Raw genomic sequence first — 19,402 nt, 5'->3', positions numbered from 1 at the left:
TGTATATGTGGACCTCTGTGTATGTGTGTTGGGCGTATGAGAGAGAGAGAGAGAGAGCGAGATGATGAAATAAATATGAAATAAAGTTATTTGGTGATCTTTATCCGTACAGTTTGCATCTCGAAATAATATTTTTTCCGATATCAATTCTTGAACAATCTTGTATTTGTACTTCTATATTTTCTCGCCCTTCTGTTTCTTTGCTAAAGTCAATAAAACTAATAGATACCCAGTGTCATCACCTGCAATTGTCCAAATAACATTAGTTTAAAACGATTTGTTTTTCTCTAGTTCTACAGCTACTTAGGGTTACAGGTTTTTTTTCTATTCCTCTCTGACAGTTGCTTACGGTTAGTTTTTCTTTTTTCATCCTGCATGTATACAATAATTTAAACATTAGATTTGATTGTCATTTTCAACAAGATCTAAGCAAACAAATAATCACATGGTTAAAACAGAAAGACAGCAATAATAATAAGAGAACTCAGGGAGAGCAAACCTCCGCCAAGGCAACATCATCTCAACGATTAGCCAGCGATGATTTTTAAAATGAGAATATCTGAAATAAACTCGACTGCACTCACAAACGAAAATAATAAAAATGAACCCGACTGTTATCAAAAATTGAGTAGAAATACAGGAAAAAATAATCCAGAATCCTTATCCGGTAGCGGATCTATCCCAAAATTTAATCGGTTCGTGCCAATTACGAAGTCAAACATTCGAATCTATCCAGCGGTTCTTGAGATATCCTGTTCACGAACAAACACAACTGAAAACAATACCTTGGCCTTCGCGAAGGCGGAGATAACAAAAACACAAAAAAGATAAACAGATTTCAGAGAAGTTAAAACAGATAAATACTGTATTGGGTATAAAATGATTTTGTTCAATATCAATTGTGTATAAAATGAGAAAACATCAGTCATGGAAGAGGTGATATGTTTTGATTAAATTTTGATTCATTAAAGAAACCATTCATCACAGCAGATAATATACTCTGCCTTAACAGCTTAATCTTGACGAAGTAGGAAGCTAAATGATCGAGTAGGAGGCGTGTTTGCTTTCCATGGATGTGCCATTTGTTAATAACATATTCATACAGTTTGGCAGGGCTTACATTCAGGCATAATATCCGTCGAAAGGTAAAAGACGAACATTTAGTAACAAGCTAGTGAATTGGATTAGGCTCTCGACTTTCCGTTCCTTATTACTTCAGTGGTTAAACTTATCGCGCTGTCGCGAAGTAGTCCTTCTTTCTTGCAAGAAATTTATCAATGCCGTGATGAATTATGTTTTCATTCTTTACATAATACTTGTTAACACGTGTGTGTATGTGTGTCTGTGTGAGAGAGAGAAGATATAGCTGTGTGAGCGTTAGAGTGTGTTTGTGCATCTTTTGTGACTGTGAAAATGTCGAATTTACATTTCGACCTTTATGTGGACGATCAAATAATTGCTGAATTGAATGTCGTGACAAACCCTTAAAGGTAGTGTTCCTGCATGTTAGTAATCGAACGATTAAAACCTGTAAATGAATGAAATATTAAAATAGCGTCTTTAACTAAAAAGAGAATTTCACGTGACATGGAAACCTTTTTACGCGAATAAAGAATTCCAAGCGATGAGAACAGAGAAAATTTTGTTCCAGATGACATTTACTATAGATTTCGGCTATTCTGTCACCAGAAGAACGGAAGAGAATTAAGTCAGCTCAGGCAATAATTAGAGAAACGCATATTTCATTCATATTGCTAACGATTCTTTATGATAACATTTTCCCCAACAGGTTAGATAAGGTTGATAAAAGTATGAGTGACTCTTATAAATAAATTCAATAGAGATATTCCTTAAAACAACCAAACTTCTTTCCTAAGCTAAACTAGAAGCTTTGAAATCATTATTTATGCTCATAAATCAACATTAATTAAATTCAACCTCATCACGTTGCATTAGATTTAAGTGTCTCCGCACTTCCGTTTTATAACAAGTCTTTTCTTAGCAGTAATACCAGTAAATTTGTTTTATGTAAATGCAGGAAAAGGTCAGGACATACTGGCGTGCATGTACACACACACACATACATACATACATACATATATATATATCAATTGTGAAACTAGTTTTGTATTGACCACAGTAACTAATGAAATAGACTTCATCTATCTCGCTCGCCTTACATCATTTTCATACCAAGGAGTAAAATCCGATTGCTTTTATCTTATTTATATTTTAAAAACTACGGCCATTCAACACGTTGAAAGTCGGCTTTAACTGCTCTTTCGCCTTTCTCTCTCTCTCCCTCTCTCTCTCTATATATATATATAAACAATACGGATTAGTCATCATATTCCCTTGGTACCCTTGTGTATATATGCACATATCTAATATTGTATGTATATATTTTATTAATTTGCCTGTACGGTTGATAATTCGCTTACCACTTGTGATGGTATTTTAATAATACCATCTCTCTCTCTCTATATATATATATACATATATAAACATTAAATTAAAATTTATATAATTTATATATATATATAAAGAAACATTAAATTAAAACGTATACATATATATATAATATATATATGTATGTATGTATATATAAAGAAACATTAAATTAAAATTTATATATATAATATCCCTCGAATGAATTTGCGTTTGCTTAACGACAATGTAACCTTCATTTGTCTAAGGTATCTTCGGCTTGATGAGCAGCTAGCAGAGTACCGCTTGTTCATTAATCATTATCACTTCTAGATATCAGCTAGCGAGGAAACATAAGTCACCTGGATTTTGCCTACTCCATTCAGTCACCCCAGCATGGCCGCAGTCTAATGGCTGTAACGACTATAGGATAAAATATACAAAAATGTTGTTGAGAGTGACGTTGAAGTTTCAGTCAGCTGAGCCATCGTCGAATTGCAGACCGGCGATCGCCTCGTCCCCTAGCTGAAACATGAAAGTCACTGTCAACAACATTTTTGAAGAAGAAGAAATTTGTACAAAACTGTAGGGAAACGCTTCAGATTAATGTGAAATTGTTTTTCATTATAACTGATCCTAAACACAAACATTAATGTGTGCGTATATATATATATATATATATATATATATATATATATATATATATATATATGTGTGTGTGGTGTGTGTGTGTGGTGTGTGTGTTGTGTGTGTGTGTGTGTACATATGTATATACATACAGACACATACTTATACACATAAATATATATGTATTATATATTGTTAGATAGTAAGACAGACAAGCATCTCCGGTTGTTTTCTAAATATTAGTAAATGTTCTGAATTGCATGAGAGATCTTTAAGCAGAGCATTAGCATATCTGATAATTTTATATTGAAATTAAAAAACAGAACAACATAGTGTGTTATAAATTCTCTATTATATTGTCAACATTTTCTTCCTCATTACGAAACGCATGTTCGTCTCACTTGTCAAGCACGATTAAGATATCCACATACATACAGTGAACCACTTTCTTGAAACATTAACAGGCAAGTACCGTTTTGCGCACTGAAGTTCTTATAACTTACACAGACGCACCATTTGTAGTAAGAATCCATTTCCTGTTACAATCTTGCTGTATTTTATTCATATAAGATACTTCTCTGTGTCAACTGACGTTAAAAGAACTTTTCATTGCTCATTGATGAGTCGTCTTAAACTTGAAATACCAAGTGCGCCAATGTTTTAATAACCTGTACTTGAAGATTCTATGAAATGAGCTTGGAGCAAATTATAGGTTTCCATAATGCCTTTGCTCGCTGCTGGTGGACCGTATCATTGATTGTTTATCATATAATACACAAAAAAATTTGTTAATGATAAGAATGCAGAAGAATGAACGTACCGATAAGTAGCACGGAAGTGTGAGACTAAATATTTTTCGAAAAGTTTTCTTTGCTTTGATGTGCTCTACACCTGATGCTAGAGTTCTCTGTTATGCTTCAAGTTACCAATGTTAATCACACTCCATTGAATTTACTACTTGTAATACAATATCGTTTTAAGAAAATACAAAACCGATCTCAATAGTTTTGTATCAGGAAATGAGAAGTAAGTAAATGGTTTTATAAGACCAACAGATCTTAAAAAGATATTTAAAGTTTTAGAATTATTTTTCATGATTTCATGCAAGTAATATATTATTTGAATTAATTTTAATTAAAAGTGTTTTTCAAAATATGCCTCACATCTAGCATATATAGCTACTACTAATTCATATACTATAAAATTTAGTGTAGATTATCGGAGTGCCGAGATCACCCGTTAAACGTTGTGTCTATATTCGAGTGCATGAAATTTCATTTTAAGAGCGACAAGGATTCTTGTGGTAAGAGGAAATGGATTCTTACTACAAATGGTGCGTCTGTGTAAGTTATAAGAATTTTAGTGCGCAAATCGGTGCCTGACTGTTAATTTTTCAAGAAAGTGGTTCACTGTATGTATGGAGATATCTTAATCGTGCTTGACAAGTGAGACGATCATGCGTTTTGTAATGAGGAAGAAAATGTTGACATTATGATAGAGAATTTATAACATGTTATGTTATTCTGTTTTTTTTAAATTTCAATATAAAATTATCAGATATGCTAATGCTCTGCTTAAAGATCTCTCATGCAATTCAGAACATTTACTAATATTTAGAAAAGAACAACAACACGTTAATGTGATTCTTTTTTGCTGCAGTTAGGATTAAAAATCTAAAATGGCACAATCAAACTCATATCTTCAGGTATCTAATATTTACTATTAGCTTCAAGTAGAAAATGGACATCATTTATGGACTACTTGATAATAACTTTTGCTCCGTTTCTGTACTTTAAAAGTTACAAGATTAGCAGTTATAGTGTATGCATGCTACGCACTAGTAAATATTGGAATACCTCTGAGAAAAGGCTAATGGCTGTCATAGAGTCAGTAACAAGTGACGGGTTACATTGTAATTAAGTTTGTAAAGCCTTTGGCATGTTTCATGCCTAATGACATAGAGGGACCTCTATAAGAAGCTTTTAAATCTTCATATTAATAAATGAAAAAACATTTTAGATGTGAGATATTATTATGCATTGCCATGGGAATAGCATCTTAGCAAGACATTCAATATTCGCTTTCGATTAAATAAAACAACTTTTTAACTCCTGGATAGAGGACAACTTTATACAAGCGAGATTTTCATGTTTTCGCCAATCTCATTTGCTTTTATAGAAAACGATGACACGTACCTCAAGGGATTAAAATATTTATATCTTAATGGAATTTTGATTTTTTTCTTTCCATGCTTATCAAACAAGTCTTACGATAAAATGATAGGATAGAATAGCGGCCAAAGTACTTTTCAAAAATTGTAAGTTACTACTGGCAACTACAATATACAACGTAAGAAGCAAAAGCTATAACAACAATAATATCAATTAATGGAATATCTCTTTTTATATCAGGTATGAAAACATTGAGATAGCTGCATATACGGATATAACGTACACGTCCTTGGCTTGTTTACATGTCTGCTAATATTTCGGGTCACCGATGAGCCTTTTCAGTATCAAACCAGGATAAGCTCAATATGTATAACAAATAACTCTGTCATAGACTGGTTTAAGATGAGAGCGTCTACATGTAAAATAAGTTCAAAGGGTAACTGAAGGTATTTATCAATGTGGTTTTACGAGGGTCGGCAGGGTGATTTTATAAGAAAAAAAATCAATGAGATTATTGATCTTGCTGGAAAAGACACACACGTGCACATACACACACATATATAATGCTCTCTTTCTCTCTCTCTGTATATATATATATATATATATATATATATATATATATATATATACACACACACATATAGTTGGAATTTGTGAAGAAACAAAAGACGAAATCGGGTGTATAAACAAGAAACAGATGTATTAGTTTAACGCTTGGGAAGTGAGAAAGTCTTTTACGTTTCGAGCCTACACGCTTCAATAGAAAGGAACACAGAAATAAACATAGAGAGAAAATATAAAAAAAAAAACAAGTTTAGTGGCTAGCGATCAATCATGGGGAATCATATATATAATATATACACACACGCACGCACGCCGCGCCTATTAAATGGACGGATAACGCCATGTTTGTAGTAGGAAACGTTTTAGAAGTAGGTGTTTAGTGAATACTTGTTTTCTGGGGTTTAAAAAGACCCCCGGGTCGAGCGACATTCTTAGGATTCTTACCCTTTCTGCCAAGGAAAACTTACATCGTTTCCTCCCGTTTATATAAGGTACGGGTCGTTCAAAGAGCTTTCGTATATTTATGCATAGGGTTCCTTCCTTTTTTAAGCATTATACACTGCTTCCCAGGGACGTGTTGTTGCGATATTCAGGTATTCTAAAAGAAGACTTGTGGTTGGTCAGAGTTTAATGCGACGTATATACAATGCTCTCGTTAAGTTTATTACATTTCTTTCATAATCCTTTGTAGCCCCCACACACATATACGTACATATGTATGTATGTATGTATATATGCACGTATGTATGTGTATATATATATATATATATATATACGTGATGCAATGCACTTTGCAGCTTTGCATGTTGTTGGACTTCCTGTTCGTAAACATCAAGAATGGTTTAGTGATAACACAAATGTCCAACAGTTGATAGAGATAAAATGCCCAGCTCTCACAAAACATGGATAAGTGATAAGTGCTCATCCGGAAGAGAGAATGCTTATAAGAAATGCAGAGGCCAGGCCCAACATGCTCTTAGACAGACGAAGGAGGCTTGGTGGTCTTCCAAGGTTACTGAACTCCAAGAAGATGCTGATAGAAAGGATTCTAAATCCTTTTATGATGGCCTCAAGAGCATGGTGTTACTCTTATATTTTAATCTAATAGAGAGACACGGTTGCCTGAGAAATGTGACATCCTGAAACGATGGAAAGATCACTTTGAAGCCCTGTTTAACTCCACCTCAGTCACTAATGATGATGTCATAATGTCTATTCCATAGCAATCTGAAATACCAGAATTGTCTCTTGGAGCCAACGTTCCTAGAAGTGGTAAACTAGTTAAACGTATATCTTCAGGTAAAGCGATTGGCAGAGATGTTGTCCCTCCTGAAGTCTATAAGCATGGTGGACAGAAGCTTTTTAAGAAATTGCATGACCTCTTCATTAATATTTAGATTGTAGGACGTGTAGCACAAGTCTTGAAGGAAGCCTCAATTCAACATCTTTATAAGAACAAAAAGAAACAGAAGTGTTTGTGATACTCATCGTGCGATATCACTTCTGTCTATTGCTGGTAAGATTCTTGCTCGACTCATTGTGGACAGGATCATCAAACACACTGTAAATGATATCTATCCAGAATCACAGTGCGGATTTCGCTCTGGTTGTGGTACTAATGACATGATCGTTTCTCTTAATTTCCAAATTAATATATGGCTTGAACCGCCATGAATATCAACTAGAAAACAGAAAACGTTACTCAGATGACTGTATTATCCTATGGACGCACACATTTGAAAAACTCTTATAGATTTCAAAAATCTAATCAACAGCATAAACAATAATATTAACTTTACCATGGAATACAGTAAAACTCAACTACCATTCTTGGATATACTTGAAACAGATATTCACTACAAACAAACATTCTAAACAATGCTTACTGTTCTCCTCATGCCATCCCAAACACACGACGAATAATATCCCCTTTAATCTAGCAAGAAGAATCTGCACAATTGTCTCAAACCCTGAATCTCGCAATAAAAGACCACAGGAACTAAAGCAAGTACTACTTAAAAGACAATATCCATTAATGTCAACAGACAACGGAATAGAACGTGCCAAAGCAATAAATATCGCAGAACCAGAGAAAAAAAAGGAACAACAACGCTCCAGAAACATCCAATAATCTACGCTTTATTACAACACATAACCCAAGAAACACAGGGTTATACAATATTATCCACCAGAACAAACCACTACTACAACAAGTCGCAAGAATCAAACAAGCATTCGAAATACACAAAAAAGGCAAAAGTAAAAGACAATCAGTCTCTCAAAAAATTCTTCACTAGTGCTACATTACATTCCACAATTCCTACACCAACAGTCAAAAAGTGTGACTGCCCTTAATTGCGGGACCTGCATCAACCTTATTGAAGACACAACATACAAATTAAAATCAGGACAATCTTTAACCGTAAAAAGTAACTTTACATGTTCTTCAAGGAATTTAATATACGCTATCAGATGTCAAGGGTGTAATGAAGATTATTTATGTCAAACAAAGCTTACTCTAAGAAAGAGACTGACAATTTACTGACAACAAATACGAGAACCCATTACCAGACGGATTCCACTGAGTGAACACATAGACATATGTGCAAAAAATAAGTCCTCCACATTACAAGTCTTCTCACCCTACCTATGTTCAGCGAATACCACAGATGAGGCACAGATAACCAAAAAAATTACTTTCAAACAAAGGTACAAACCAAGGCTTAAAAATATTTTACAGAGTACATACACGAATAACTCTTCACACACAAAACTCATTCTGCCACTTATGAGGAACCCACACAACTAACAACCTAAGCTTTAGGACAAAATAACAGCAACTCCTGTCCACTCTCACGCCAGACTGACAAAATTTTGGAATGCCTTGATTATAACTAAATATATTCACTCAAGCGTGGCGGTCTTCTTTTGAAGAACAAAATATACTGTCACGTGACACTAACGTGGCGGGAAACATACAAAAATTATAAACTTAAGTGTTTTCTACAAACGGCAGAAAATATTCACAGTCTTGATTATCTGGACAACCGTGACAGCCTTAACTTACGACGCCAAACATTGTCACTTGATACTAACACACAGACGTAGCGGGGAACCTACAAAAATTTCTAATACTAGTTATATGACTATCTTCTACCAATCAAATCCTATTCAAAACATACTAATTTGATCCATGGTCTCCCTACAAAAGTAGGGCAAGCTTCAAACACTAGTCAGAAGCAAGGCAGCTGCGACATAAGCCACGTCTTTCTATTTGAACATTTTGAAAATCACTGTAAACTCTGAAACCGGTTAAAGCTTTAAATGTATTGATAATAAAATATTTTAACTATTCTCAGTTCATTTTCAACTGAGATTTATATATATATATATATATATATATGAGCAATAATAAATCTCTGAGCGAGGTATAAACAGTAGCTGCACGACATCGTAAAGCATATTTCCCATCTAAATGTGGCTAACACTTAAGGATTGATGCTACTGTAGCTTGTAGCCCCAGGAAGACAATTCATCCAGCTGGCTATTGACACTCTTTCTGTGCCCTATCAGTATTTGCAAAGGGAAGTCATCTTTCCCATCTCCAACCTCACGTGATATATATATATATATATATATATATATATATATATATATATATTGTGTGTGTGTATATGTGTATTTATATAAATATATATGTGTGTGTGTGTGTGTATATATTCACACACACACACATATATATATATATATAATATATATATATATATATATATTGAATGCATAAATAAAGTATTTTATATATTATTTTGCGCTATAGACTGAAGGCTGATTGATTTCGGGTGCGTCGGTGGTTGAATTTAATTAATCGATATTTTGATCGATTGAAAACATATTAAACCATTATTGGGGTATCTTTGTTAGAGCCCAGCGTATCAACTGCTAAAGAAGGGGGAGGATAAGGAAGAGAAGAAAAATAAAATAAAAAAGGAAAGGGAGAGGAGGAAGTATGCCACTGTTATATCTACATTAAGTTATTGTTCTCTCTTTCCACGGTTGACATGTATTAACATGGAGCATCGAAGTTTAATACCCAATAACCTTTTTAGTGACTGGCTTGTTACCGAATTCTACAATGCGCGCGTGTGTTTTGTTGTGTGTGTGCGCATGTGCGTGGTGTGCTTTTGTACGTATATATGTATTTATGTATGTATTTATATATATATTTATGTATGTACAGACGAATATATAGATAGCTAGATAGATAATGCATACATACATACATACCTACAAACATAGATATGCTAGGTGAGTACAGCTATAGATTGAGTCGTTTCATAACATCAGATTGAGGCCAACCTAAGTTCAGAGATATATATCGCTATTCCTGAATGCCTGAATAAGTTCATCTCATCAATTATAACAATGTTTACACTTGGCAATTAATTCAGGTTTCATTAGTTTATAAGTCTGAAGATATTCCTTTTTACACCCGGATTCATATAGAATTAGTCAGAAAGTGTTACAGTTCCAAACAAACACGTAATAGGAAGAATAAATTGCATGTTTTGAAGTTTATTGCGGACGTTAAGGCTGATGGTGATAATACTTTTGTTGCTGTGCCTCAAACGATAATAAATCTCCTGCGTACTACATGTTCAAATTAGAAATAGAAACATACAGCTACTCAATATACATGAAAGGGGAAAAGAAAACAGAAGAAAATGTAAACGAAAAATAATGGCTATTGATTTCAGTTCTAATCCGGAAAAGTCAATGTTTAAAATTTCTGTCCGAGTAATATTTATCTAATAACAGCTGAATAAAGATATGCTCTACGTGTACAATAACAGCGCACCATCATATAGCAATTAATAACATAGTTTGAGTATATGGAAATAAGCTACACAAATATGGCCTGCTCGCCATTGAATACACATGTATGCATATATATATATATATATATATATATATATATATATGTGCATACAAGTAAATGAATCTATCATCTGTGTGTATATGTATATAGATATATATATATATATATACACAGAGCTGATAGATTGATTTACTTTATATATATCTATATATATCTGTACGTTTTATCTGTATGTATGCATATATGTTTCTCGTATATTTTGCGTAGATATGCATGTGTAAGGATATGAGAGAGACAATATGTGTGAGAATACCTAGTCTATACAGTGACACGGAAGCTCATGCATGCATAATTTCGCATATACACACTCACACAAACACACATCTATGCATATATGGCTTTTTTTATCTTTATTTTTGCAAGTAGACGTTATCTGATATCGATTATTGAAACATAATTGTTGCCTCGAAAGAATTAATATCCTTATCAATATTTAAAGCAGAAGTGCTATTATAATGCATTTCCATATTCACCTGTAACTTTACATTCCCGCCCAATTAAAACAGCAATATTTCCAATGGGTGATGCTTGCATTCGGTAATACGTTTTCATTGTACTACAGAATAACCTAATTTTCCTTACTTGATAAATTCGTAGTTACTGTTTTGAATGTCCGATTTCAAATGTCATCGTAAACACGTTTGTGTGCATGTAGTACATACTATATACATATATATATATATATATGTAAAAGTAATATGTGACAATTATTCGGTAGCCATGATAAAACTCCGAGTTTCGAATGCCGAGGTGAAAATCCACGCCGCCGTCTCTTCAGTTATCCGGCCATCGGAAAACATTATATATATATATATATATATATATATATTATATATATATATAGAGAGAGAGAGAGAGAGAGAGAGAGAGAAAGAGACGATATGAAATAGAGCAATAATTAATGAGAAGTAGATCATTGGTGTTTTAAAGTCATTATTTAATTAAAATGAGAGTATATTTACAGCTGTTTCTATTTATCAGAATGGGATAAATTTGCATTTATCTCGTTACAATTGATAAACATCTTTAGAACGGTTATATGGCGAAGATAAATAGAAGGTAAAATAGAAAGAGAAATAGAAGGAAAAGAAAGGAAAATGTTAATTCAATAGTCTTACATTTTAGTGACTTACACATCTATCCCTTAGACGGTTGAATAACCTCGAACATTATCTTACACAATATATATATATGTATGTTGAGTGTTTGAGGTGATACGACAAAAAAACTCTAACACATCTTTAATGATTCGTTAGAATTATTTGTTTTAACTCTACTTTCAACGCCAGTTTATGCAAAAATTCGATGTAAAAATTTACGTAAAGTTTGCGGTTTACACGTTAGATTGGCACTTCATATTTGCATAAAAGGTGCGTCTTTAAAAATTTTAACGTAAACTGGCGTTGCAAGAAGAGTTTGTACAGAAACAATTGTAAGAAATCATTAAATATGTGTTGAAGAATTTCATTGTCTTCATAATATTAGAATTAAAGCTTTCTGTTCGCCACACCGAAACAACGGTTTTACAGTCGTATTTTCTACACTTGAAGTACTTCGATATATATATATATATATATATATATATATATATATATATATATATATATAGTGTGTGTGTGAATGTATATATGTAGATACACACATATCTCACAGCGTGTCTCTCTGACATCACACATCAGCGAAGTCATGGAGCGAATATTCTGAAGGAAATTAATTGGATTTCTTGAAGAGAGTGACTGACTAACTGACACCCATCATAGTTTTCGACCAAGTAGAAATTGTCTGCCGCAGCTCTTCCTGTACTACAACTGGATGTGAGAGCAGCTGCCCAACAAATCAAATGTGGACTTGATATATCTCAAATTTGCAAAAGCGCTTGATAAATCAATTGTGGAATAATATGTCGCAAGCTGCGAAATCTCTGTATAGTTGGAAAACTTGGAGAGTGGCTTCATGACTTTCTAAAAAATGGAAATCAGATAGTAGTAGACAACGAAATGATGATAATGAGTGGATTCCCACAGTGCACTCTCTTGGGGCCGCTGCTATACATAGTAACCCTCACAGAGATGCCCTCAGCTACTCAAACCTTTTGATAGCTATGCAGGTGTTACGAACGTCTCTCAGAGGATACACAACCCTGGAGATGTTGCGCACCTGCAACAGAAGTTGAATGCAGTATACAGGTGGGCTAGAATAATATGCAGTTTAACGCTAGAAAATTCCGAGCCCTGCGCTTCCAACACAAGAAGCTGAATGAAATGCAAACGTGACACTTGAGGATTGCATTCCCTACATCAAAATCAGTGATTTGGTCATTGACATGAGTACTGATGCACCCTCACAGGTGTATATTATTAAGTTGGCAATAAAATGCAGATGACTTGCTGAATGGATCCTTCGAACTTGCAATATTCTGAAAAAGCTCTCTTATTCTCCTATAGAATCTATTTCCAAACACGTAGGTTATGTTGGTGTGCAAACACAGACGGAGTAACGTGCAGTTAGAGCATGATATATGCCTCGAACGCAACAAAATGCTTGAAAGTATTTATTAAAGTATTTATTAAAAGTATATATTAAAATTTAACATTGATTTTACAAAAACGTATTATACACGAATTCGCAGCGCTATACTCACAGGCGACGGTGTACCGGCGCCTGTGAGTGAAATTTACTGATAAACGAACAATTAGTGCCAATATAATTAATGGAGTTTAGACTCCACAAAAAAGGGATCAGGCAGCTCATTGAAATTATAAATATAACACAAACGTTTGAGTGGATACTTGTGAGTGTGTGCATGAGTGTGTGTGTGTGTTGTGTGTGTGTGTGTGTGTGTGGTGTGTGTGTGTGTGTGTGTGTGTGTGTGGTGTTGGTGCGTATGTATGTAGGTTGATGGATAGATAAATGGATAGATGTAAGGCAAGATGACTTAGGAACATTACTAATCTAAATGAAATATAAACGTAAGGAAATGTGAATATATTTAATATACTTCGAAGAAATCCTGGTCCATGTATATATATATAAATCTATTAAATCTAGTTGTCCTTCTGACTATCTAAATTTGTATCCTATTTCTGCACGTGTATACATCTAAATATATGTAAATGTATATGCATAGATCTATATTATATTTGGATGCATGAGTGTGAATATGCGTGTGTGACCGTGTGACAAAGTGTATAGGCTTCTAATATATGTTTTAGTAATAATAATTCGAAAAAAAAAACATTATTAACCAATTTTAGACGGTGATAATTAGTTTTATGTCACGCTTAGTCAACATACAACAAAGGTCATATGCCAACATTTATAAACCCCTTAGGTCTTGCCTTTCTGACATCTAATTGGATTGTTAGAAAGTAATCCTATTACCATTTGCTGCTTTTCATCTCATAGAAGGCCAATGTTCAGCGCACTGGAAAAACAAAAGACAACAGCAACACAGCTTCCAGCCAATGTTCATAGACATTATGCGCCGATAAACAGTCCATTAAAATATTTTATCTATCAATTAGCAATTCATGCCAAATAGAGCTACAATTGTAATCGCTTTAAAAGCCTCGATATTTATGCATGTATTTACACTAACGCACACAAAAATACACACGCCACGCGCATTATATATATTCATGTGTATATATGTGTGTGTGTTTATATGTGTGTATGAATATATATGTATGTATGTATGTAAGCATACGAGGCGGAATTCGGATGAAGGAGTTACGCAAATAATAACATTTATATATTTGCTTCTCAAAACTCTGCCAGAATAGATGCTAGCTCATATTAAATATAGTAAATATATGCCTGAAATATGAATTATTAATAGTTTCTTTAGCTGCACATTCTCTCGGTTTGGGGTCACTTTAGTTCAGCACGAGGGTCAAGCATATTGGATTAACCAATAGAGATGTCTTACTTTCAATATAATTCTGTCTATCGGAGTAGAGAGTATAGCATATATCCTTTCTTATTGATTATCTGATTGCTTTGAAATAAGTTATTCAATACTTATTTATTCTCAAATCTGTCTGAGAATAAATCGTTGGATTTATTTTCACAACAAAAGAGTAAAAACCATTTCTTTAATCAACTGACGCAATGATGCCATCCTCATTTACCGCCCTAATCATTCATAAATTATCAGCCTCATTCAAATCTTGGCGTAACGATGCAACATTTTCTCAAAAGATGATTTAATATATGATTTAATATAAAAGATGATTTAATGTATATTATTTCAATTTGCTACTAAATATACCATCTGCGGGTGTTCAAATACATTTTCCATGGCATCTTTACGAAGAATTTAACTGCATATATTTTAAATATTGTGAGACATTCGCTATATTGGCGGATTGTAATACGGATGCATGTATGATCGAGCAAGATATTCTGTTATTTCTATCTCCATGGTTACCAACGTTGAAATAACAGTCACAGCTACGAGTGATATTATATTTATTGAAAAGATTCTGTTCTATTGGTTAGAGGGTAAATGTGATGAGGATTGCTGAAGAATTACTTGCTTTGTTGTATTCCGCTTAGTAATGTTGGACAGTTGAAGAAGCAGATTCTTTCATTACTATGTTTTTCCAACTGATTCTTTATTACCTTTTACTTTTTGTTTTGTTTTCTTAAATTTCGTTTTTTTTCCCAGCAGTACACTGCTGAGCATAAAACAATGATGATGCTCCGCTAGGAAGTAATTCCTATTCATATATAATTAAATGTATTTCTCAACACGTTAACCACATAAAATTGCTACATCTTACGGATTGGTTCCGTCCTACATACACATCCCGTTATTAATTCATTTACTTTATTCATAATCTTCCTTCGAAAGAAATTTGTCACATACATTGTAATCATGAAGTCGTTTCACGCGACAAAACTATATATTTTTGTCAAGTTAAATGTGTCGTCTGTTAAGTAATCATACAAAGGAAGTAATTTCATAACAAAGAGAACTATATAAATGTAGTGGGAGCTAACGGACAGTCTTTGATTTTTAAACAAGGACAAATGCATATTTGACACCATAGCGTAAATTAGTCAAAAGATTTAATGATATTAAAAGCGTAAATTAGCGCAAACTAATTAAACTAAAGTTTATTTCAGCTACCAATCAAATGTTAAACCACTCTGAATATGATACCCGATTAAATATCAGAGTATCGGCGCAGACAATTTAGGCAAAGCATTCTTAAATAAGAAACAACACTCCCCTACATCCGATAGAATATGAATTAAACGATTACCATTAGGAAAGATCTAAGTAATACCGCATATGAAGAAATAGCAGGAAGAGAGCATTCCATTTTGAATTGTAGAGGCAATATACTGTTTCAAATATTATTACAAAATGAAATGCTTTTAGTTAGTTTTGGTGGAATGGTACTGCCATAGGGATTCTTCTCCAAAGCTACATTCATTTAATTGTATTTGAACATGCTAACTGAAATACAAGCAACACGCACTTAATAGTTAGTAAACTGTTGACTCCCAAACATTTCGAAACAATATTCGTATCTAATGTTGTCCAAGATGGAGTAATTAATAAATATACTGAGATATATTAAAATAAAATAAAATGCTAAACAACAAACTCTTCAAAAGAAAATAAAACGACGCGCAGTAGCTCTCCGGAGTCCGTCAGTCAGACTCTAGTGAGCCACTTTGTGAATGAAATGTCGCTAACAATTGATTGATAAAAAATATTTGAATATAGAAATATATGTCGAAAAAGAAAAAAAAAATCTAATTTCAACGATTGCTGTTATTGTTATGTGTCTCACTGTGAACTGAAAGTATATTTCATTTGTTATAAAATAGTCACATTATGGGAAAAATTGACAGACTCGGATGAACTTTCTTCAAGCAAAATATCAATTATTTTGTGTTTACAAATATGGACAAATAAGTATAATTAATTAGAGACAAAAATATCAAGAAGAAAGTAGAGTAATTAAAAATTCGAAAAAACAGTGATAAATCAAACCCATTAGACATCGCTGGTCAAATTATAAATGTAGTGTGAACCGTAGGCTAGAAGGTATTTTCATTACACGATGGAGCCTAATCAAATAATTACTCTTAAAGTAATAGTCTGTGACATATTATCGAAAGAAGGTTAGGACCCAGTTGTATGAGAGCGGAAAAGTATGGCTTGTGAGAGCGGAGGAGTATGGTATAAGGAAATATCAAACTCTCAATAAACGAGTGTAAAGATGCAAAGCTATATCATGGCAAATGCAAATTTCGTGACGAAGAAATGAGTTTGAATAAAATTAATGGAAGAGGAACGAGAATTAAATTTCTAAAAGCATATACAAATTAACGGAAAATTAATATTTAGATATTTAGAATAAAAAGAAATGGGCGTAACATTAAGCCATAATTGGCTTCGATAAAGTGAGATTGCCGCTACGTAGTGAATGTCTGGAAAGTTTATTATCTTAATCTTTGTTGAATGATTTGTCGTAAATATAAGCAAGATGAAATGTGAGAAATCTGTGGGCGTGTGTGTGTGTTTGTATGTGCGGTTTTTATGATTGTATGTGAGTTATGATTGACTGCCTGATATGAAAACGTTAACCACTCAAAACATGTTGTCTTCATTTGCCAAGGCAGTGTATACTAATGCTGACTTCAGTTCACTTTGTCAGATATCATGAAAGTAAACACTTTCAAAACGATTATTTTTATCTGTGAACGATGAAGTTTGTGTCAATAGTCTGAGACTAGAATCGCATGAAATGGCAAAACATTGCTAATGAAATTCTTTTAGAACACCACAAGCCGAACAAAACCAATCACATGCTCAGTGACTCAAGTATTACCAATATCATATGCTTAATGCTACAAATCAGTGATATTTAATCCAAAGTAGTTCCTTTTAAATGACGTGTAGTGCTAATAATCACACTATACCTCAGAGATAGGCGAAATAAAATCACCCGGTAAGTGACGACGAGCGATATTTTGTGTTACTTACCCTCTTCAGTGTTGCTTTCAAGTAACCATGGAATATCAGTTTCTATCACTTTCAATCACTTCGGAATGATTTCATTTCACTTTGCCCTGAAGATTAGTATGTTTTTAACTCTATAAAGCTCCTTTGAAGGAATCTCTTTTAGAATAAACACAGTTTATAGCGTTTAACAAATCATATACATTAAGTATTTGATAGCGGTAATACTCGAATAAGTGAGCTGTTTGAAACGCGAGAGAGCGAGAGAGAGAGAGAGAGAAAAAAAAGAGAGAGAGAGAGAAATAATAAGATGGGAAGACTACGCCCCATTAGTGTTCTACTCTATGTCGGGTGAAGACAATTTGGCTTTCTTCTTTCTACTTTCAAGAGGTCAATAAAATTAATTACTAAATGAAATATTTCATTCAACCTTTCACCTTGGCCTCAAACGAGTGGAAATCACCAAACAATAATACTCGCGCGCGCAAACACACACACGTACACATTCTGTAATCTACGTATGTATTTCTGTCTTTGAATAAATATTCATATGTATATACACATATACATATGTGTGAGTGTGTGTACATGTGTGTGTGTATATATATGTATATATGATTATATATGTACATCTATACATATATGACCGTGATCACCGTGACCGACCAGGCTATCAGATTTTGCTATACATCGCTGGTCACAATGCATTTCGCATTGTTTTAGTCTTCAAATGACGCCACCCCGCTGGCTAAGGGAGCAGACCAACAGAGGAAAGAGTGAGAGACAGTTTTAGCAAAAGAGTACAGCAAGGATCGTCACCAACCCCTGTCGTAGCCTCTTGGAGCTTTAGGTGTTTTCCCTCAATAAACACTCACAACGCCCGGTCTCGGAATCGAAACCGTGGTCCTACGACTGCAAGTCCGCTACCCTAACCACTTGGCCATTGCGCCTCCACGTATACATATTTATATAACCCTCGGTTAAAAATATATCAAAATAGTTCGTTTTTAAAAATGAAGTAATCCATAGTATGTCCAGTATCCGAGGAGCGTAACACAGACCGCCTTCGGTCATGACTGACCATCGGATTGCGCCTAGAAAGTTACCCTTCCGGGCACAAGTCCAAGCAAGGTTGTTTTATGGAAGACCAGCAGTCGCCCATGCATACCGGCCTCCTCGTCTCCACGTCACCAGTGTTAACCAAGGGAAGGACAAAGGCCGATACAGCTTGGCACCAGTGATGTCGCAACTCATTTCTGGAGCGACGTGAAATAAAGTGTCTTGCTCAAGAGCACAACACGCAGCCCGGTCCGGGATTCGAACTCACAACCTTACGATCGTAAACTCGACGCTCTAACCACTGAGAGTGTATATATATATATATATATATATATATATATATACTCTCTTACGCTCCTTGTATACCGGACCTACCATGGATTGCCTCATTTTTAAAAACAATTTTGATATACTTTTAATCGAGACGTAAAAAAATCTTTAGTTGATTGATATATTTTAGTAATTCGTTTTGATAATCTATTCTAATCGATTTGTATATACTTTTTCCGGATATGTCCTTCTATATAGTTGGCATTTTTAGATGTGCCCATATATTTTTTACCTTCGGTGCTTGTATATGTACTTCTTTGATATGTCAAAGGCCATGGTATTATTTTTATGCGATGAAATGTATAG

The 19,402-nt window shown here is 33.9% G+C and overlaps 1 protein-coding gene and 1 long non-coding RNA gene across 4 annotated transcripts in view; both read left to right on the top strand.

Moving 5' to 3' along the window:
* LOC118767509 overlaps nucleotides 1-442 on the top strand; it is an 18,920-nt gene extending 18,478 nt beyond the window's left edge. The window contains exon 3 of the long non-coding RNA XR_005003432.1: nucleotides 431-442. This is a non-coding gene — a long non-coding RNA (uncharacterized LOC118767509). The remainder of the gene's footprint in view (nucleotides 1-430) is intronic.
* LOC115232381 (class A basic helix-loop-helix protein 15) overlaps nucleotides 1-19,402 on the top strand; it is a 267,709-nt gene that overhangs the window by 215,008 nt on the left and 33,299 nt on the right. The gene's annotated exons all lie outside the window — the stretch shown is intronic.

This window comes from Octopus sinensis, linkage group LG2, assembly GCF_006345805.1.
Source record: "Octopus sinensis linkage group LG2, ASM634580v1, whole genome shotgun sequence".
Classification (NCBI taxonomy): Eukaryota; Metazoa; Mollusca; class Cephalopoda; order Octopoda; family Octopodidae; genus Octopus; species Octopus sinensis.
The sequence above is the reverse complement of the archived record's forward strand: the minus strand, read 5'-3'. Positions and strand labels throughout refer to the sequence as shown.